This window comes from Podarcis melisellensis (assembly GCF_964234715.1).
Source record: "Podarcis melisellensis genome assembly, chromosome: 18".
In the NCBI taxonomy this organism is placed as follows: Eukaryota; Metazoa; Chordata; class Lepidosauria; order Squamata; family Lacertidae; genus Podarcis; species Podarcis melisellensis.
Window position 1 is genome coordinate 11,131,976 of NC_138536.1, and position 22,601 is coordinate 11,154,576.

The 22,601-nt window shown below is 48.2% G+C and overlaps 1 protein-coding gene across 1 annotated transcript in view; it reads left to right on the plus strand.

The window, feature by feature from the left end:
* Positions 1-3,827: 3,827 nt before the first annotated feature.
* The window catches only part of LOC309360941 (uncharacterized protein), a 97,699-nt gene continuing 78,925 nt past the window's right edge, over positions 3,828-22,601 (plus strand). Inside the window, exon 1 of the mRNA XM_081895945.1 lies at positions 3,828-3,932. The gene's annotated coding sequence lies outside the window, so the exon portion shown is untranslated. The remainder of the gene's footprint in view (positions 3,933-22,601) is intronic.

The window sequence follows — 22,601 nt, forward strand, 5'->3', positions numbered from 1 at the left end:
GGGGGGTATAGGGGAATTTATAAAAAAACTCTAATATAATATTTCTAATTGTGTTGCATTTATATATAGCAAAGGGAAGTCTGTAGCAATTAGGTATATTTTAATCTAGTCAATTATGTAATAGGCTTATGTTACAAAACGAATATGGATTTTGAATTTGATGTTTGTAATTCTTTTCTCTCTGGTTCTTAATAGTTGTGGGATGTAAAACTGCAGTCAAGTACAGTGGTACCTCGCAAGACGAAAAACGCGCAAGACGAAAGAGTTTTCTGTTTTTTGAGTTGTTCCGCAAGACGAATTTCCCTATGGGCTTGCTTCGCAAGACGAAACGTCTTGCGAGTTCTTGCGAGTTTGTTTCCTTTTTCTTAAAGCCGCTAAGCCGTTAAGCCGTTAAGCCGCTAATAGCCGTGCTTCGCAAGACGAAAAAACCGCAAGACGAAGAGACTCGCGGAACGGATTAATTTCGTCTTGCGAGGCACCACTGTACAACATGCCTACAGTAGACCTGTGGCTTGAAGAGGGTGTGTTGTGTTGTACTAGCATGGAGGAGCCCACAGCCTCCATGTTCTGATCCGTGTGTGTGTTCTCCATTGTGTATGTTGCTGTGTGTTTGGAAAAGTGACTGCTTAGTCACAGTCACTTAACTTCTTTATGGAATAGTTCTAGTTGTTAAGTAACCTAAGCCTGCCTTCAGGGACCTGTCTGTGAACCTGCATGAATCTGTGAGTAAACTACTTTTATATTAAGTTTAATCAGATTCTTGTGTTTATTCTTTTTAAGAGGGAAAGGCAAGGGATTTTACCAGGAAGGAATATTTAATAGTAAGACTCAGACGACTCAGCAACAAGCTGATCACTGCGTAATCTAAAAAGGGGGATGTTTGGAACTCTGCTAGAATACGGAACTTGCTAGTGCAAGTTTGGAAGGATAGCATTAAATAATATATCCTCTCCTGCCTCCCTGATCATCCTCACAATTGCCAGGCTAGTAACACTTGTAAAATTGCTGGGATAACCAAGGAACAAGCCTGATTTAAATCTGTTTTTCCCCCCTGCCCAGGAAACTCTGGCATGGCTGGCTCTTCTCTGTAGCAGTCTGGGCTGCTGGGCAAGCCTTAATTTAATTAACAAGTTTCTTCCTCGCTACCCTTTGCCTCATTACATTTTTAAATGAAGCGTGCAAGTCTTAAACGAACCCTTCAGGGACTCGGAACAGGACAAAGAACCCGAATTAAATTTCGACACAAATCGGCTTTCCCCTCGCCAGATGCTGGAGCGCAGGAGCAATCTGAGATTCACAGTAGGAATTTCATTTTGTTCCCTACTGAAAGAAGGGAATGTTTCTTCTTAAGATCAGGGGCGGAGAATCTGTGCCTCTCTAGATGTTGCTGGACTCTGACTCCTAGCAGCCTCAGCTAGCATGGCCGTTGTCCGGGGAGTTGGAGTCCAATCTTTAAGTATTATTATAGATTGGAAGGGATCCCCCATAACCCTAGAAATTAATGAATTCTAGGATTGTGAATAATAATAATAATGATAATAATAATAATAATTTATACCCCATCCATCTGGCTGGGTTTCCCCACCCACCCTGGGCAGCTCCCAACAGAATTAAAGGCACAATAAAACATCAAAAATTAAAAACCTCATTAAACAGGGCTGCCTTCAGATGTCTTCTAAAAGTCTGGTAGTTCTTTTTCTCTTTGGCCTCTGCTGGAAGGGCATTCCACAGGGCGGGGGCCACCACCAAGAAGGCCCTCTGCCTGGTTCCCTGCAACCTCTGCTTCTCGCAAGGGGGAACCGCCAGAAAGCCCTCGGCACTGGACCTCTGTGTCCGGGCAGAATGATGGGGGCGGAGACACTCCTTCAGGTATACTGGGCCAAGGCCGTTTCGGGCTTTCAAGGTCAGCGCCAACACTTTGAATTGTGCTTGGAAACGTACTGGGAGCCAGTATAGGTCTTTCAAGACTGGTGTTATGTGAGATAACCAGAGCATGCACCACTCTGGCGAGACAGTCTGCAGGGAGGTAAGGTCTCAGCCTACGTACCAGATGGAGCTGCCCTGGACACAGAACTGACCTGCGCCTCCATGGACAGCTGTGAGTCCAAAATGCCTCCCAGGCTGCGCACCTGGTCCTTCAGGGACACAGTTGCCCCATTCAGGACCAGGGAGTCCTCCACACCTGCCCGCCCCCTGTCTGTCATGTGACAAAGACACCTGAGAGCCGAAGCAGCAAAGCATGCTGGGAAGTGCTGGGACTGCACAGTCATTTGGGCCTCCTAAAGTTATTCAGACCTAACTGCTAACTGCTGAGTCATTCTGAGTCGTGTGACTCAGCAGCCACTTTCACTTTGTGTCACTGAGAATCTGTCTGTTTTCAGTTGTGAACATAATAATAATAATAATAAATTTTATTTATATCCCGCCCTCCCCAGCCGAAGCTGGGCTCAGGGCGGCTAACAACAATCAAAATAGTCCAACATTCTAAAAACATTCATTATAAAATTAATTAAAATCAAATTAAGATCAAATTAATGGCAACCATCAAGCAAAATTCTGTGCAGATTAACAGAGTCAGTACGTCATCTCAGTCAAACTGTTTGGAACCATGTTGTTTAGGAAGAAGTTTATTTTAACTCAGTAAAGCTTTTATTCTTTAAAACTCTGCATTATTAGTTTACGCTGCGTGTCACTGTCCCCTCAAAACAGTACAGTGGTACCTCGGGTTACATACGCTTCAGCTTACAGACTCCGCTAACCCAGAAATAGTACCTCGGGTTCAGAACTTTGCTTCAGGATGAGAACCGAAATCGTGCGGCGGCGGCACGGCAGCAGCGGGAGGCCCCATTAGCTAAAGTGGTACCTCAGGTTAAGAACAGTTTCAGGTTAAGAACAGACCTCCGGAACGAATTAAGTTCTTAACCTGAGGTACCACTGTACTACTACTATTACAGTGGTACCTCGGGTTACATATACTTCAGGTTACATACGCTTCACGTTACATACACTTCTGGTTACAGACTCCGCTAACCCAGAAATAGTACCTCGGGTTAAGAACTTTGCTTCAGGAGGAGAACAGAAATCGCGCCGCAGCGCCGGGAGGCCCCATTAGTTAAAGTGGTGCTTCAGTTTAAGAACAGTTTCAGGTTAAGAACAAATTAAGTACTTAATCCGAGGTAGCACTGTACTTCTGTCTTGTCAGGATTCAACCTCAATCTGTCAGCCGCCATCTTTGGGGTGGGAAGGGAGACATATAAGCTGCAGAGAGATTCCTGGGTAGGCGGGCCAAGCGAGGGCCATGAAGGGAACAATAGAGGGCCGCTGAGGGTTGCTGCCAATGCAAGAAAACTCCCCCCATGTGCCCGGAGGGGTTTGAAGGGAGATGGGGGGTGTTTTTGGGCAAGGGTTCTGGGAAGGAGGAGGAGGAGGAGGAGAAAATGAGAGGCATCCGGTAACAAGGTAAAATGAAAGATTGGGTTGATATTAGATGAAAACTTGAAGCTATAATATGTGAGGGAAAATAATTAAGGATAAACTAACAGGATATGAATTTGCTGAACCCATTTTTAAATGGAATACAAAAAAAGGGAGGCGTGAGGAAGTCAGGAAAATCAGTTAATCAAAGATGAGAAATTAAAAAAGAGGGATTTTTTTTTTTGGTGTTCCCTTTTTCCCTCTTTTATGTTAAATGTTATTTTTGTACTTTTGTATTTTTGTGTTTTTGTATTCTTCCTGGGGTTTTTTATTTGTTGTTCCATAATCTCTTTATTGTTAAAACTTAATAAAATATTATTCAAAAAAAGGAAAAAAAAAGAAAACGAGAGGCATCCATTTTTGGGGGGAGGCGGACAAGGTTGCCTGTGCTGCTGCCTCTGGAAATGACTATGCCGCAAGATCTAGACTCCCTCCATGCAGGCTGAAGGTGTAAATAGGTGAGTAAACCTATTCTGAAAGCCACAACAGTCTCCGTCGCATCTTCTATTCTCCAAAGAGACACAGACCCTGCGCGGGTGCCTGGGACCCCAGGGGCTCTTGCCGCGGCTCGGAAGAGAGGGGTGCAGACACCCAAGTTTTGTAAAAGTATCAATTTAATTTAATTAATGGAATTTAATTAATTCCAATTTAATTAATGGAATATGCAGAACTTGATAAACTAACAGGAAGGATCCGGAACCGACGAGACCAGAAATTCACGGAAGACTGGAATAAATTTACAGATTATATGAAAAGTATATGTGATGATCAGATAACGTTTGTAAGCTTTCAGGAAATTCTGTGAAAATGTACAGTAGAAATATTGTTTAAAAAATAAGATATTAATGTAGTGCAATATTAAATTAAGAAATGTGGAAGAAGTGAGTAAAACGGAGAATTATCAGACATGCTGATGGAAGTCCAAAAAGAGGATGTTGGTGATAAATTGGATGTTTTGTTTTGTACAATTTTATATTGGAAAATTAATAAAAAAAATTTAAAAAAAAAGTTTTGTAAAAGTATCAGACAGGTACTTCCTATCAAGGACAGTGAACCTGTGAAATTTCTCGACCTCTGTGAAATTCCATGCACACTGACGGCACCATGTTTACAAGCAAGCAAATGTAAAACCAGTTGTGGACATAGTGTATCTTGATTTCAGTAAGGCTTTTGACAAAGTCCCCCATGATATTCTCACGAGGAAATGAGATGAAAAAGATGTTGAAATACACATTTATTAAGAAACCAGAAGCATTTTTACTCGGCATTGTAAGAGATGATATCAATAGACAGGATTGTAAGTTGTTTTTACATGCAATGACAGCAGCAAGAATATTATTGGCACAAAAATGGAAGCAAGAAGAATTACCGACGAAAGAAGAATGGCGGATGAAATTGATGGACTATGCAGAATTGGATAAATTAACAGGAAGGATTCGAAACCTGTAGGACCAGAGATTCATAGAAGACCGGGGTAAATATACGAACTATTTGAAAAGTAATAGTAATGAATAGATTATGCTAGTAGGATTGCAAGAAGTTTTGTAAGGATGATTATTCAAAATATTGCAAGAAAGACTATGAGGAGAACTATTAGTTAATGATAATGAAGAGTAATAGAGAAATTAAGAAATGCAGAATAAGTGATAAAGAATGAAAAATCATCAGAGGCGTTGACCGAAGTCTAAAATATTGTATAAGATAAGAATTTAGGTTATATGATTGTGGGAAATGATATGTTAAAAAAAAACAATAAAAATGTATATATAAAAAAAGATATTCTCACGAGGATGTTGGTAAAATGTGGGTTTAATGAGGTAACTGTTAGATGGATTTGTAGCTGGTTGACTAACTGAACCCAGAGAGTACTCATTAATTGTTCCTCGTCATCCTGGGGGAAAGTGACAAGTGGAGTGCCACAGGGTTCTGTCCTGGGCCCATTGTTGTTCAACATCTTTATAAATGATTGGACGAAGGAATTGAGGAGATGCTCATCAAAATTGCAGATGACACCAAACTGGGAGGGGTAGCTAATGTCACAGAAGACAGAATCAGGATTCAAGATGACCTCAACAGATTGGAGAACTGGGCTCAAGCTAACAAAATGAATAGGGACAATTGTACGGTTCTGCACTTAGTCAGGAAGAACCAGATGCACAAATACAGGATGGGGGACACCTGGCTTACTCACAGTACATGTGAAAAAGATCTAGGGGCCTTGGTGGACCACAAGCTGAACGTGAGTCAACAGGGTGATGCAGCAGTAAAAGAAGCTAATGCTATTCCCTAATGCGTCATAGAATAATAGAACTGTGGAGCTGGAAGGGACCCTTAGGGTCATCTAGTACAACACCTGGCAATGCAGAAATATGGAGTTGTCCCATATGGGGCTCAGACCTGCAACCTTGACATTGTCAGCACCATGCTCTAGGCAGTAATAATCCCACTTTATTCTGCCTTGGTCAGACCACACCTGGAATTCTGTGTCCAATTCTGGGCACCACAATTTAAGAAGGATGTTGACATGCTGGAAGGTGTGCAGAGGAGGGAGACCAAGATGACGAAGGGTCTGGAAACCAAGCCTGATGAGGAACGGTTGAGGGAGCTGGGGATGTTTAGCCTGGGAAAGAGGAGACTGAGAGGAGATATGGGAGCCATCTTCAAAGATCTCAAGGGCTGCCACATGGAAGAGGGAGATGCTTGTTTTCTCCTGCTCCAGAGGGTAGGACTCGAACCCATGGCTTCAAGTTACAAGAAAGGAGATTCCAACTAAACATTCGGAAAAACTTTCTGACAGTGAGAGCTGTTTGACAGTGGAACAGACACCCACAGGAGGTGGTGGACTCTCCTTCCTTTGTGGTTTTTAAACAGAGGTTGAAATAGAAAGCATCTGTCAGGTGTGCTTTACCCTTGAGGTCCCTTTCAACTCTAGGATTCTATTAAAGCAAACACATCACTGTGGAGCCAAATTCCCACATATGAACATTTTGGGGTGCTAAAGAATCTGTGGATCTCGCATTGTTTCCCAAGAAACACCCTCAACCGGGTTGCCTTTCACACATTTCCTTTCCTTGCCCTGCCCCTGGTTACATGACCCAGCCAATAAGGCAGGGGTCAGCAAACTTTTTCAGTCCACTGTCCCTCAAACCTTGTGGGGGGCCGGACTATATTTGGGGGGGGGAATGAATGAATTCCTATGCCCCACAAATAACCCAGAGATGCATTTTAAATAAAAGGACACATTCTACTCATGTAAAAACACGCTGATTCCCAGATCATCCGTGGGCGGGATTTAGAAGGCGATTGGGCCGGATCCGGCCCCCGGGACTTAGTTTGCCTACCCATGCAATAAGGTATCATGGAAGCAGCATAGTGTTGTCACAGAGCTGTGTGGCTTGTCAGATTAGGCTTTGTGGTGATCCTGCGCCCCCCTGGTCCTCCTTCAAGAAGACTTCAGGTTTAACCTGACCATGCCTTCCTCATTCTACCCCTTTCTCATTTTCAGAATTCCGCCATGCAATTCCTGCAAATCCCAGTGGGAACTAAATATGTGGGTCACAATATGTTGTAATTATCCTTTATCTCCAAACTATAATCCTCAGTACTGTACATATATATATATATATAAAGAAAATCCAAACTTACCCGGAATCTCTACTGTAGCTGATGAAACTGTTGTCCTCGCAGAGGGAGATGTTGCAGTCAGGAGGGAGATGGTTGTCTCTTCAAATGAGATCCCCTTCGTTCTCTCTGGGACAGAGCTTGGGACCTTTTTGGCTGAGGTGACCTCTGTGGCTAATGGTGTAGTAGACAGCAAAGGGGTCGTCTTTGCAGAGACCATTGCTATAGTTGTGGGAGATGTGGGTGTCTCGGTGGTAGTCCTCACAGTCTGGATAATTGGAGATGCCTCCAGCTCAGTGGATGTAGCAGCACTTGTAGTCTTGGTTGTTGATGCCAGGCGAGAAGACGTCTCTTCGGTGGGTATTTCCTCCATACGCTGAGAGGGAGCGAAGACAGAAGAAGATGACTCAGTTCCACTTGACGTTGCCACTGTCCTCTCCACGGGAAATGTAGTCTGGTGAGGAGTGGTGGTCCCTTCAGCAGATCTGGACACCGTACTGAAGAGGGAAGTGTGCGTCATTTCAGTTGATGCTAACTTAGAACTTTCTGTGGGAGATAATGCAGCAAAGAGAGAAGAGGATGTATTGGCTATGGTTGACGTGAGCACTGTACTCTCAACGGTGGATCTTTTAGAAAGGAGAGAAGTTGGCACCTCTGTACTATCAGTGGAAGGTTTAGAAGATTCCTCTTCCTGTGACTGTGCTTTGTCAGTGTCTGCAGAAGGCCCAGTGGAATGCAGAGGAATCGATGTCTTCACTTCTGTTGGTGTGTCAGGGGGAAACGCTGAAGTTATGGGAGAAATGGTTGAGGCTGTCTCTGAAGTTAGCTGATTCCCCTCAGATGGTGTCACTTCGGTCATTAGAGAGGTAGTTGGGCCTTCAGCTGATGTTAACATGGTCATTGGTGGGGGAGATGTTACAAACAGAGGGTGAGTGATATCCATCCCAGCTGATGTTAACTCTGCCCCCTCATGTAGAGGGATAGCGCTCAGGACAGAAGAGGTTGGCTCTCTAGCTAACGTGGACACTGTCCTATCAGAAGGAGATACTGTCAACCGGAGGGAAGGGGGCGTCTCTACTGCTGTTGGTAAGACCCTTTTACTCTGTGTGAAAGAACTCTTGGAAAGGGAAGATGTGTCTGTCTCTTGAGAAGATGTTACATCTGTGGTCTCAATGGGAAGAGTTGTAGAAATTGGGAAATGGGATATCTCACCATGCGATGGTATCTCTGTAATAACACCAGTAGAATGAAGATAACTGGATGTCTTTGCTCCTGTTGTTCCTGATACTACGTCAGTACTTGGAGACAGGCTTGTGAGAGACGGAGTAGGTGAGGAAGTCCCTCCAACTAGTGCTATCCCTGTCTTCCCAATGTTGCTGGTTGTAGTCAAAGAAGAAGCAACGGTCTCTTCTGGTGATGAGGACAAAACTTTCACATTGGAAGATGGAGTCAAAAGGGTAGTGGTTGACTTTTCTGCCAAATCTGTTTTCCCCAGTGGGACAGTAGTGATTTTATCTGCACTTGTTGGTGATGGGGCACCTGGAGTAGCCACAGAAATTGTTGTTTCAGCTGCCGTCCTTCCCGTTTCAGTAACTGAAGTTGTTGGAGGTGGGCTTGACGTCTCCGCTCTGCTCTCTTTAGGGGTTCCGCTACTTGTTGGTGATGGGCCACTTTCTTCAGCTGAGGTCCCCTCTCCGCTTCTGGTGGATGTATCTGGAGGAGAGTGAGAAATAGTTGTTTCAGCTGCCGTCTTTCCCGTGTCGATAACTGAAGTGGTTGGAGGTGGGCTTGATGTCTCCTCCTTACTCTCTGTAGGGGTTCCGCTACTTGTTAGTGATGGGACACTTTCTTCAGCTGAGGTCCCCTCTCCGCTCTTGGGGGATATACTGGTAGTAGAGTGAGAAATCATTTTTTCAGCTGCCGACTTTCCCGATTCGATACCAGAAGTTGTTCGAGGTGGGCTTGACGTCTCCTCTTTACTCTCTGTAGGGGTTCCACTACTTATTGGTGATAGGGCACTTTCTTCAGCTGAGATCCCCTCTCCGCTCTTGGGAGATGTACCTGGAGTAGAGGGAGGAATCGTTGTTTCAGCTGCCGTCTTTCCCGTTTCGATACTTGAAGTTCTTGGAGGTGGGCTTGACGTCCCCTCTCTGCTCTCTATAGGGGTTCCACTACTTGTTAGTGATGGGGTACTTTCTTCAGCTGATGTGCCCTCTCCGCTCTTGGTGGATGTACCTAGAGTAGAGTGAGAAATCGTTGTTTCAGCTGCCGTCTTTCTTGTTTCGATTACTGAAGTGGTTGGAGGTGGGCTTGACGTCTCCTCTCTGCTCTCTGTAGGGGTTCCGCTACTTGTTGATGATGGGGCACTTTCTTTAACTAAGGTCCCCTCTCCGCTCTTGGTGGATGTACCTGGAGTAGAGTGAGAAATCGTGGTTTCAGCTGCCATCTTTCCTGTTTCGATAACTGACGTTGTTGGAGGTGCGCTTGACGTCTCCTCTCTGCTCTCTGTAGGGGTTCCGCTACTTGTTGGTGATGGGGCACTTTCTTCAGCTGAGGTCCCCTCACCGCTCTTGGGGGATGTACCTGGAGTAGAGTGAGAAATTGTTTTCTCAGCTGCCGTCTTTCCTGTTTCGATAACTGAAGTTGTTGGAGATGGCCCTGACGTCTCCTCTTTACTCTCTGTAGGGGTTCCGCTACTTGTTGCTGATGGGACACTTTCTTCAGCTGAGGTCCCCTCTCCGCTCCTGGTGGATGTACCTGGAGTAGAGTGAGAAATCGTTGTTTCAGCTACCATCTTTCCTTTTTCGATAACTGCAGTTGTTGGAGGTGGGCTTGACGTCTCCTCTCTGCTCTCTGTAGGGGTTCCGTTACTTGTTGGTGATGGGCCACTTTCTTCAGCTGAGGTCCCCTCTCCGCTCCTGGTGGATGTATTTGGAGTATAATGAAAAATTGTTTTCTCAGCTGCCGTCTTTCCTGTTTCGATAACTGAAGTCGTTGGAGGTAGCCCTGACGTCTCCGCTCTGCTCTCTGTAGGGGTTCCGCTACTTGTTGGTGATGGGCCACTTTCTTCAGCTGAGGTCCCCTTTCCGCTTCTGGTGGATGTATCTGGAGTAGAGTGAGAAATTGTTTCCTCATCTGCCGTCTTTCCTGTTTCGATAACTGAAGTCGTTGGGGGTAGCACTGACGTCTCCACTCTACTCTCTGTAGGGGTTCCGCTACTTGTTGGAGATGGGGCACTTTCTTCAGCTGAGGTCCCCTCTCCGCTCTTTGTGGATGTACCTGGAGTAGACTTAGAAATAGTTTTTTCAGCTGCCGTCTTTCCTGTTTCGATAACTGAAGTTGTTGGAGCTGGGCTTGACGTCTCCTCTTTACTCTCTGTAGGGGCTCCACTACTTGTTGGTGATGGGACACTTTCTTCAGCTGAGGTCCCCTCTCCGCTCTTGGTGGATGTACCTGGTGTAGAGTGAGAAATCGTGGTTTCAGCTGCCGTCTTTCCCGTTTCGATAACTAAAGTGGTTGGAGCTGGGCTTGACGTCTCCTCTCTTCTCTCTGTAGGGGTTCCGCTACTTATCGATGATGGGGCACTTTTTTCAGATGAGATCCCCTCTCCGCTCTTGGTGGATGTAGCTGGAGTAGAGTGAGAAATTGTTTTCTCAGCTGCCGTCTTTCCCGTTTCAATAACTGAAGTTGTTGGAGGTGGGCTTGACGTCTCCTCTCTGCTCTCTGTAGGGATTCCGCTACTTGTTAATGATGGGACACTTTCTTCAACTGAGGTCCCCTCTCCGCTCTTGGTAGATGTACCTGGAGTAGAGTGAGAAATCATTGTTTCAGCTGCCGTCTTTCCCGTTTCGATAACTGAAGTTGTTGGAGCTGGGCTTGACGTCTCCTCTCTGATCTCTGTAGGGATTCCGCTACTTGTTGATGATGGGGCACTTTCTTCAGCTGAGATCCCCTCTCCGCTCCTGGGGGATGTATCTGGAGTAGAGGTAGGAATCATTGTTTCAACTGCCGTCTTTCCCGTTTCGATAACTGAAGTTGTTGGAGCTGGGCTTGACGTCTCCTCTCTGCTCTCTGTAGGGGTTCCGCTACTTGTTGATGATGGGACACTTTCTTCAGCTGAGGTCCCCTCTCCGCTCTTGCTGGATGTACCTGGAGTAGAGTGAGAAATTGTTTTCTCAGCTGCCGTCTTTCCTGTTTCGATAACTGAAGTTGTTGGAGATGGCCCTGACGTCTCCTTTTTACTCTTTGTAAGGGTTCCGCTACTTGTTGGTGATGGGACACTTTCTTCAGCTGAGGTCCCCTCTCCGCTCCTGGGGGATGTACCTGGAGTAGAGTGAGAAATCGTTGTTTCAGCTGCCGTCTTTCCCGTTTCGATAACTGAAGTTGTTGGAGCTGGGCTTGACGTCTCCTCTCTGCTCTCTGTAGGGGTTCCGCTACTTGTTGGTGATGGGACACTTTCTTTAGCTGAGGTCCCCTCTCCGCTTTTGGTGGATGTACCTGGAGGAGACTGAAACACTGTTGTTTCAGCTGCCGTCCTTCCCGTTTCAATAACTGAAGTTGTTGTAGGTGGGCTTGACGTCTCCTCTCTGCTCTCTGTAGGGGTTCCGCTACTTGTTGGTGATGGGACACTTTCTTCAGCTGAGATCCCCTCTCCGCTCCTGGGGGATGTACCTAGAGTAGAGGGAGGAATCGTTGTTTCAGCTGCCGTCTTTCCCGTTTCGATAACTGAAGTTGTTGGAGGTGGCCCTGACGTCTCCTCTTTACTCTCTGTAGGGGTTCCGCTACTTGTTGGTAATGGGACACTTTCTTCAGCTGAGGTCCCCTCTCCGCTCTTGGGGGATGTACCTGGAGAAGAGTGAGAAATCGTTGTTTCAGCTGCCGTCTTTCCTGTTTCGATAACTGAAGTCGTTGGAGGTAGCCCTGACGTCTCCTCTCTGCTCTCTGTAGGGGTTCCGCTACTTGTTGGTGATGGGACACTTTCTTCAGCTGAGGTCCCCTCTCCGCTCCTGGTGGATGTATCTGGAGTAGAGTGAGAAATCGTGGTTTCAGCTGCCGTCTTTCCCGTTTCAATAACTGACGTTGTTGGAGGTGGGCTTGACGTCTCCTCTCTGCTCTCTGTAGGGGTTCCGCTACTTGTTGGTGATGGGACACTTTCTTCAGCTGAGGTCCCCTCTCCGCTCCTGGGGGATGTACCTGTAGTAGAGTGAGGAATTGTTGTTTCAGCTGCCATCTTTCCCGTTTCGATTACTGAAGTTGTTGGAGGTGGGCTTGACGTCTCCTCTTTACTCTCTGTAGGTGTTCCGCTACTTGTTGGTGATGGGCCACTTTCTTCAGCTGAGGTCCCCTCTCCACTCTTGGGGGATGTACCTGGAGTAGAGTGAGAAATCGTTGTTTCAGCTGCCGTCCTTCCCGTTTCAATAACTGAAGTTGTTGGAGGTGGGCTTGACGTCTCCTCTCTGCTCTCTGTAGGGGTTCCGCTACTTGTCGATGATGGGTCACTTTCTTTAACTAAGGTCCCCTCTCCGCTCCTGGTGGATGTACCTGGAGTAGAGTGAGAAATTGTTTTCTCAGCTGCCGTCTTTCCCGTTTCGATAACTGCAGTTGTTGTAGGTAGCCCTGACGTCTCCTCTCTGCTCTCTGTAGGGGTTCCGCTACTTGTTGATGATGGGGCACTTTCTTCAGCTGAGGTCCCCTCTCCTCTCTTGGTTGGTGTACCTGGAATAGAGGGAGGAATCGTTATTTCAGCTGCCGTCTTTCCCGTTTCAATAACTGCAGTTGTTGGAGGTGGGCTTGACGTCTCCTCTCTGCTCTCTGTAGGGATTCCGCTACTTGTTAATGATGGGACACTTTCTTCAACTGAGGTCCCCTCTCCGCTCTTGGTAGATGTACCTGGAGTAGAGTGAGAAATCGTTGTTTCAGGTGCCGTCTTTCCCGTTTCGATAACTGCAGTTGTTGGAGGTGGGCTTGACGTCTCCTCTCTGCTCTCTGTAGGGGTTCCGCTACTTGTTGGTGATGGGCCACTTTCTTCAGCTGAGGTCCCCTCTCCGCTCCTGGTGGATGTATCTCGGGTAGAGTGAGAAATTGTTTTCTCAGCTGCCGTCTTTCCTGTTTCGATAACTGCAGTTCTTGGAGGTGGGCTTGACGTCTCCTCTCTGCTCTCTGTAGGGGTTCCGCTACTTGTTAATGATGGGGCACTTTCTTCAGCTGAGGTCCCCTCTCCGCTCTTGGGGGATATACTGGTAGTAGACTGAGAAATCGTTGTTTCACCTGCCGTCTTTCCTGTTTGGATAACTGCAGTTGTTGAAGGTGGGCTTGACGTCCACTCTCTGCTCTCTGTAGGGGTTCCGCTACTTGTTGGTGATGGGACACTTTCTTCAGCTGAGGTCCCCTCTCTGCTCTTGGGGGATGTACCTAGAGTAGAGGGAGGAATCATTGTTTCAGCTGCCGTCTTTCCTGTTTCGATAACTGAAGTCGTTGGGGGTAGCCCTGACATCTCCACTCTACTCTCTGTAGGGGTTCCGCTACTTGTTGGTGATGGGGCACTTTCTTCAGCTGAGGTCCCCTCTCCGCTCCTGGGGGATGTACCTGGAGTAGAGTGAGAAATCGTTTCAGCTGCCGTCTTTCCTGTTTCGATAACTGACGTTGTTGGAGGTGGGCTTGACGTCTCCTCTCTGCTCTCTGTAGGGGTTCCGCTACTTGTTGGTGATGGGGCACTTTCTTCAGCTGAGGTCCCCTCTCCGCTTTTGGTGGATGTACCTGTAGGAGACTGAAACATCGTTGTTTCAGCTGCCGTCCTTCCCGTTTCAATAACTGAAGTTGTTGTAGGTGGGCTTGACGTCTCCTCTCTGCTCTCTGTAGGGGTTCCGCTACTTGTTGGTGATGGGACACTTTCTTCAGCTGAGATCCCCTCTCCGCTCCTGGGGGATGTACCTAGAGTAGAGGGAGGAATCGTTGTTTCAGCTGCCGTCTTTCCCGTTTCGATAACTGAAGTTGTTGGAGGTGGCCCTGACGTCTCCTCTTTACTCTCTGTAGGGGTTCCGCTACTTGTTGGTAATGGGACACTTTCTTCAGCTGAGGTCCCCTCTCCGCTCTTGGGGGATGTACCTGGAGTAGAGTGAGAAATCGTTGTTTCAGCTGCCGTCTTTCCTGTTTCGATAACTGAAGTTGTTGGAGGTGGGCTTGACGTCTCCTCTCTGCTCTCTGTAGGGGTTCCGCTACTTGTTGGTAATGGGACACTTTCTTTACCTGAGGTCCCCTCTCGGCTCTTGGGGGATGTACCCGGAGTAGAGTGAGAAATCGTTGTTTCAGCTGCCGTCTTTCCCGTTTCGATAACTGAAGTTGTTGGAGCTGGGCTTGAGGTCTCCTCTCTGCTCCCTGTAAGGGTTCCGCTACTTGTTGGTGATGGGACACTTTCTTCAGCTGAGGTCCCCTCTCCGCTCCTGGTGGATGTATCTGGAATAGAGTGAGAAATTGTTTTCTCAGCTGCCGTCTTTCCTTTTTTGATAACTGAAGTTGTTAGAGATGGCCCTGACGTCTCCTCTTTACTCTCTGTAGGGGTTCCGCTACTTGTTGGAGATGGGACACTTTCTTCAGCTGAGGTCCCCTCTCCGCTCCTGGTGGTTGTATCTGGAGTAGAGTGAGAAATTGTTTTCTCAGCTCCCGTCTTTCCTGTTAAGATAACTGAAGTCGTTGGAGGTAGCCCTGACGTCTCCTCTCTGCTCTCTGTAGGGGTTCCGCTACTTGTTGGTGATGCAACACTTTCTTTAGCTGAGGTCCCCTCTCCGCTCCTGGTGGATGTATCTGGAGAAGAGTGAGAAATCGTTGTTTCAGCTGCCGTCCTTCCTGTTTCAATAACTGAAGTTGTTGGAGGTGGCCCTGACGTCTCCTCTTTACTCTCTGTAGGGGTTCCGCTACTTGTTGGTGATGGGACACTTTCTTCAGCTGAGGTCCCCTCTCCGCTCTTGGGGGATGTACCTGGAGTAGAGTGAGAAATCGTTGTTTCAGCTGCCGTCTTTCCTGTTTCGATAACTGAAGTTGTTGGAGGTGGGCTTGACGTCTCCTCTCTGCTCTCTGTAGGGGTTCCGCTACTTGTTGGTGATGGGACACTTTCTTTACCTGAGGTCCCCTCTCGGCTCTTGGGGGATGTACCTGGAGTAGAGTGAGAAATCGTTGTTTCAGCTGCCGTCTTTCCCGTTTCGATAACTGAAGTAGTTGGAGCTGGGCTTGAGGTCTCCTCTCTGCTCCCTGTAAGGGTTCCGCTACTTGTTGGTGATGGGACACTTTCTTCAGCTGAGGTCCCCTCTCCGCTCCTGGTGGATGTATCTGGAATAGAGTGAGAAATTGTTTTCTCAGCTGCCGTCTTTCCTGTTAAGATAACTGAAGTCGTTGGAGGTAGCCCTGACGTCTCCTCTCTGCTCTCTGTAGGGGTTCCGCTACTTGTTGGTGATGCAACACTTTCTTTAGCTGAGGTCCCCTCTCCGCTCCTGGTGGATGTATCTGGAGAAGAGTGAGAAATCGTTGTTTCAGCTGCCGTCCTTCCTGTTTCAATAACTGAAGTTGTTGGAGGTGGGCTTGACGTCTCCTCTCTGCTCTCTGTAGGGGTTCCGCTACTTGTTGGTGATGGGCCACTTTCTTCAGCTGAGGTCCCCTCTCCGCTCCTGGTGGATGTATCTCGGGTAGAGTGAGAAATTGTTTTCATAGCTGCCGTCTTTCCTGTTTCGATAACTGCAGTTGTTGGAGGTGGGCTTGACGTCTGCTCTCTGCTCTCTGTAGGGGTTCCGCTACTTGTTGGTGATGGGACACTTTCTTCAGCTGAGGTCCCCTCTCTGCTCTTGGGGGATGTACCTGGAGTAGAGGGAAGAATCATTGTTTCAGCTGCCGTCTTTCCTGTTTCGATAACTGAAGTCGTTGGAGCTGGGCTTGAGGTCTCCTCTCTGCTCCCTGTAAGGGTTCCGCTACTTGTTGGTGATGGGACACTTTCTTCAGCTGAGGTCCCCTCTCCGCTCCTGGTGGATGTATCTGGAATAGAGTGAGAAATTGTTTTCTCAGCTGCCGTCTTTCCTTTTTTGATAACTGAAGTTGTTAGAGATGGCCCTGACGTCTCCTCTTTACTCTCTGTAGGGGTTCCGCTACTTGTTGGAGATGGGACACTTTCTTCAGCTGAGGTCCCCTCTCCGCTCCTGGTGGTTGTATCTGGAGTAGAGTGAGAAATTGTTTTCTCAGCTCCCGTCTTTCCTGTTAAGATAACTGAAGTCGTTGGAGGTAGCCCTGACGTCTCCTCTCTGCTCTCTGTAGGGGTTCCGCTACTTGTTGGTGATGCAACACTTTCTTTAGCTGAGGTCCCCTCTCCGCTCCTGGTGGATGTATCTGGAGAAGAGTGAGAAATCGTTGTTTCAGCTGCCGTCCTTCCTGTTTCAATAACTGAAGTTGTTGGAGGTGGCCCTGACGTCTCCTCTTTACTCTCTGTAGGGGTTCCGCTACTTGTTGGTGATGGGACACTTTCTTCAGCTGAGGTCCCCTCTCCGCTCTTGGGGGATGTACCTGGAGTAGAGTGAGAAATCGTTGTTTCAGCTGCCGTCTTTCCTGTTTCGATAACTGAAGTTGTTGGAGGTGGGCTTGACGTCTCCTCTCTGCTCTCTGTAGGGGTTCCGCTACTTGTTGGTGATGGGACACTTTCTTTACCTGAGGTCCCCTCTCGGCTCTTGGGGGATGTACCTGGAGTAGAGTGAGAAATCGTTGTTTCAGCTGCCGTCTTTCCCGTTTCGATAACTGAAGTAGTTGGAGCTGGGCTTGAGGTCTCCTCTCTGCTCCCTGTAAGGGTTCCGCTACTTGTTGGTGATGGGACACTTTCTTCAGCTGAGGTCCCCTCTCCGCTCCTGGTGGATGTATCTGGAATAGAGTGAGAAATTGTTTTCTCAGCTGCCGTCTTTCCTGTTAAGATAACTGAAGTCGTTGGAGGTAGCCCTGACGTCTCCTCTCTGCTCTCTGTAGGGGTTCCGCTACTTGTTGGTGATGCAACACTTTCTTTAGCTGAGGTCCCCTCTCCGCTCCTGGTGGATGTATCTGGAGAAGAGTGAGAAATCGTTGTTTCAGCTGCCGTCCTTCCTGTTTCAATAACTGAAGTTGTTGGAGGTGGGCTTGACGTCTCCTCTCTGCTCTCTGTAGGGGTTCCGCTACTTGTTGGTGATGGGCCACTTTCTTCAGCTGAGGTCCCCTCTCCGCTCCTGGTGGATGTATCTCGGGTAGAGTGAGAAATTGTTTTCATAGCTGCCGTCTTTCCTGTTTCGATAACTGCAGTTGTTGGAGGTGGGCTTGACGTCTGCTCTCTGCTCTCTGTAGGGGTTCCGCTACTTGTTGGTGATGGGACACTTTCTTCAGCTGAGGTCCCCTCTCTGCTCTTGGGGGATGTACCTGGAGTAGAGGGAAGAATCATTGTTTCAGCTGCCGTCTTTCCTGTTTCGATAACTGAAGTCGTTGGGGGTAGCCCTGACATCTCCACTCTACTCTCTGTAGGGGTTCCGCTACTTGTTGGTGATGGGGCACTTTCTTCAGCTGAGGTCCCCTCTCCGCTCTTTGTGGATGTACCTGGTGTAGACTTAGAAATAGTTGTTTCAGCTGCCGTCTTTCTCGTTTCGATAACTGAAGTTGTTGGAGCTGGGCTTGACGTCTCCTCTTTACTCTCTGTAGGGGTTCCGCTTCTTGTTGGTGATGGGACACTTTCTTCCGCTGAGGTCCCCTCTCCGCTCTTTGTGGATATACCTACTGTAGAGTGAGAAATCGTGGTTTCAGCTGCCGTCTTTCCCGTTTCGATAACTGAAGTTGTTGGAGCTGGGCTTGACGTCTCCTCTCTGCTCTCTGTAGGGGTTCCGCTACTAGTTGGTGATGGGGCACTTTCTTCAGCTGATGTCCCCTCTCTGCTCTTGGTTGGTGTACCTGGAGGAGACTGAGAAATCGTTGTTTCAGCTTCCGTCCTTCCTGTTTCAATAACTGAAGTTGTAGGTGGGCTTGACGTCTCCTCTCTGCTCTCTGTAGGGGTTCCGCTACTTGTTGGTGATGGGACACTTTCTTCAGCTGAGATCCCCTCTCCGCTCCTGGGGGATGTACCGAGAATAGAGGGAGGAATCGTTGTTTCAGCTGCCGTCTTTCCCGTTTTGATAACTGAAGTTGTTGGAGGTGGCCCTGACGTCTCCTCTTTACTCTCTGTAGGGGTTCCGCTACTTGTTGGTAATGGGACACTTTCTTCAGCTGAGGTCCCCTCTCCGCTCTTGGGGGATGTACCTGGAGTAGAGTGAGAAATCGTTGTTTCAGTTGCCGTCTTTCCCGTTTCGATAACTGAAGTTGTTGGAGCTGGGCTTGAGGTCTCTCTGCTCCCTGTAAGAGTTCCGCTACTTGTTGGTGATGGGACACTTTCTTCAGCTGAGGTCCCCTCTCCGCTCCTGGTGGATGTATCTGGAATAGAGTGAGAAATTGTTTTCTCAGCTGCCGTCTTTCCTGTTTCGATAACTGAAGTTGTTGGAGATGGCCCTGACGTCTCCTCTTTACTCTCTGTAGGGGTTCCACTACTTGTTGGTAATGGGGCATTTTCTTCAGCTGATGTCCCCTCTCCGCTCTTGGTTGGTGTACCTGGAGTAGCCACAGAAATTGTTGTTTCAGCTGCCGTCTTTCCTGTTTCGATTATTGGAGTTGTTGGAGGTGGGCTTGACGTCTCCTCTCTGCTCTCTGTAGGGGTTCCGCTACTTGTTGGTGATGGGGTACTTTCTTCAGCTGAGGTCCCCTCTCCGCTTTTGGTGGATATACCTGGAGTAGAGTGAGAAATCGTTGTTTCAGCTGCCGTCTTTCCCGTTTCGATAACTGAAGTTGTTGGAGGTGGCCCTAACGTCTCCTCTTTACTCTCTGTAGGGGTTCCGCTACTTGTTGGTAATGGGACACTTTCTTCAGCTGAGGTCCCCTCTCCGCTCTTGGGGGATGTACCTGGAGTAGAGTGAGAAATCGTTGTTTCAGCTGCCGTCTTTCCCGTTTCGATAACTGAAGTTGTTGGAGCTGGGCTTGAGGTCTCTCTGCTCCCTGTAAGAGTTCCGCTACTTGTTGGTGATGGGACACTTTCTTCAGCTGAGGTCCCCTCTCCGTTCCTGGTGGATGTATCTGGAATAGAGTGAGAAATTGTTTTCTCAGCTGCCGTCTTTCCTGTTTCGATAACTGAAGTTGTTGGAGATGGCCCTGACGTCTCCTCTTTACTCTCTGTAGGGGTTCCGCTACTTGTTGGTGATGGGACACTTTCTTCAGCTGAGGTCCCCTCTCCGCTCTTGGGGGATGTACCTGGAGTAGAGTGAGAAATCCTTGCTTCAGCTGCCGACTTTCCTGTTTCGATAACTGAAGTTGTTGGAGCTGGGCTTGACGTCTCCTCTCTGCTCTCTGTAGGGGTTCCGCTACTTGTTGGTGATGGGACACTTTCTTCAGCTGAGGTCCCCTCTCCGCTCCTGGGGGATGTACCTGGAGTAGCCACAGAAATTGTTGTTTCAGCTGCCGTCTTTCCCGTTTCGATAACTGAAGATGTTGGAGGTGGGCTTGACGTCTCCTCTCTGCTCTCTGTAGGGGTTCCGCTACTTGTTGGTGATGGGGCACTTTCTTCAGCTGAGGTCCCCTCTCCGCTCTTGGTGGATGTACCTGGAGTAGAGTGAGAAATTGTTTTCTCAGCTGCCGTCTTTCCTGTTTCGATAACTGAAGTTGTTGGAGATGGCCCTGACGTCTCCTCTTTACTCTTTGTAGGGGTTCCGCTACTTGTTGGTGATGGGGCACTTTCTTCAGCTGAGGTCCCCTCTCCGCTCTTGGTGGATGTACCTGGAGTAGAGCGAGAAATCGTTGTTTCAGCTGCCGTCTTTCCTGTTTCGATAACTGACGTTGTTGGAGGTGGGCTTGACGTCTCCTCTCTGCTCTCTGTAGGGGTTCCGCTACTTATTGATGATGGGGCACTTTCTTCAGCTGAGGTCCCTTCTCCGCTCCTGGGGGATGTACCTGGAGTAGAGTGAGAAATCGTGGTTTCAGCTGCCGTCTTTCCTGTTTCAATAACTGACGTTATTGGAGGTGGGCTTGACGTCTCCTCTCTGCTCTCTGTAGGGGTTCCGCTACTTGTTGGGGATGGGGCACTTTCTTCAGCTGAGGTCCCCTCTCTGCTCTTGGTGGATGTACCTGGAGTAGAGTGGGAAATTGTTTCAGCTTCCGTCTTTCCCGTTTGGATAACTGAAGTTGTTGGAGGTGACCTTGACGTCTCCTCTCTGCTCTCTGTAGGGGTTCCGCTACTTGTTGGTGATGGGCCACTTTCTTCAGCTGAGGTCCCCTCTCCGCTCTTGGTTCGTGTACCTGGAGGAGACTGAGAAATCGTTGTTTCAGCTGCCGTCCTTCCAGTTTCGATAACTGAAGATGTTGGAGGTGGGCTTGACGTCTCCTCTCTGCTCTCTGTAGGGGTTCCGCTACTTGTTAATGATGGGGCACTTTCTTCAGCTGAGGTCCCCTCTCCGCTCTTGGGGGATGTACCTGGAGTAGAGTGAGAAATCGTTTCAGCTTCCGTCTTTCCCGTTTGGTTAACTTTAGTTGTTGGAGGTGACCTTGACGTCTCATTTCTACTCTCTGTAGGGGTTCCGCTACTTGTTGATAATGGGGCACTTTCTTCAGCTGAGGTCCCCTCTCCGCTCTTGGTGGATGTAACTGGAGTAGAATGAGAAATCGTTGTTTCAGCTGCCGTCTTTCCCGTTTCGATAACTGACGTTGTTGGAGCTGGGCTTGACGTCTCCTCTCTGCTCTCTGTAGGGGTTCTGCTACTTGTTGATGATGGGGCACTTTCTTCAGCTGAGGTCCCCTCTCCGCTCTTGGTTGTTGTACCTGAAGGAGACTGAGAAATCGTTGTTTCAGCTGCCGTCCTTTCCGTTTCAATAACTGAAGTTGTTGGAGGTGGGCTTGACGTCTCCTCTCTGCTCTCTGTAGGGGTTCCGCTACTTGTTGGTGATGGGACACTTTCTTCAGCTGAGGTCCCGTCTCTGCTCTTGGGGGATGTACCTGGAGTAGAGTGAGAAATCGTTGTTTCAGCTGCCGTCTTTCCCGTTTCGATAACTGACGTTGTTGGAGCTGGGCTTGACGTCTCCTCTCTGCTCTCTGTAGGGATCCCGCTACTTGTTGATGATGAGGCCCTTTCTTCAGCTGAGGTCCCCTCTCCACTGTTGGGGGATGTACCTGGCGTAGAGTGAGAAATCGTTGTTTCAGCTGCCGTCCTTCCCGTTTCAATAACTGAAGTTGTTGTAGGTGGGCTTGACGTCTCCTCTCTGCTCCGTGTAGGAGTTCCGCTACTTGTTGGTGATGGGATACTTTCTTCAGCTGAGGTCCCCTCTCCGCTCTTGGAGGATGTACCTGGAGTAGAGTGAGAAATCGTTGTTTCAGCTGCCGACTTTCCTGTTTCGATAACTGAAGTTGTTGGAGGTGGACTTGAGGTCTCTTCTCTGTTCTCTGTAGGGGTTCCGCTACTTGTTGTTGATGGGGCACTTTCTTCAGCTGAGGTCCCCTCTCTGCTCTTGGTGGATGTACCTGGAGTAGAGTGGGAAATTGTTTCAGCTTCCGTCTTTCCCGTTTGGATAACTTTAGTTGTTGGAGGTGACCTTGACGTCTCATTTCTACTCTCTGTAGGGGTTCCGCTACTTGTTGATAATGGGGCACTTTCTTCAGCTGAGGTCCCCTCTCCGCTCTTGGTTGTTGTACCTGGAGTAGAGTGAGAAATTGTTGTTTCAGCTGCCGTCCTTCCCGTTTCAATAACTGAAGTTGTTGGAGGTGGGCTTGACGTCTCCTCTCTGCTCTCTGTAGGGGTTCCGCTACTTGTTGATGATGGGACACTTTCTTCAGCTGAGGTCCCCTCTCCGCTCTTGGTGGATGTACCTGGAGTAGAGTGAGAAATTGTTTTCTCAGCTGCCGTCTTTCCTGTTTCGATAACTGAAGTTGTTGGAGATGGCCCTGACGTCTCCTTTTTACTCTTTGTAGGGGTTCCGCTACTTGTTGGTGATGGGACACTTTCTTCAGCTGAGGTCCCCTCTCCGCTCTTGGGGGATGTACCTGGAGTAGAGTGAGAAATCGTTGTTTCAGCTGCCTTCTTTCCTGTTTCGATAACTGCAGTTGTTAGAGGTGGGCTTGACGTCTCTTCTCTGCTCTCTGTAGGGGTTCCGCTACTTGTTGGTGATGGGCCACTTTCTTCAGCTGAGGTCCCCTCTCCGCTCTTGGTTGGTGTACCTGGAGGAGACTGAGAAATTGTTGTTTCAGCTGCCGTCTTTCCCGTTTCAATAACTGACGTTGTTGGAGGTGGGCTTGACGTCTCCTCTTTACTCTCTGTAGGGGTTCCGCTACTTGTTGGTGATGGGACACTTTCTTCAGCTGAAGTGCCGTCTCTGCTCTTGGGGGATGTACCTGGAGTAGAGTGAGAAATCGTTGTCTCAGCTGCCGTCTTTCCTGTTTCGATAACTGAAGTTGTGGGA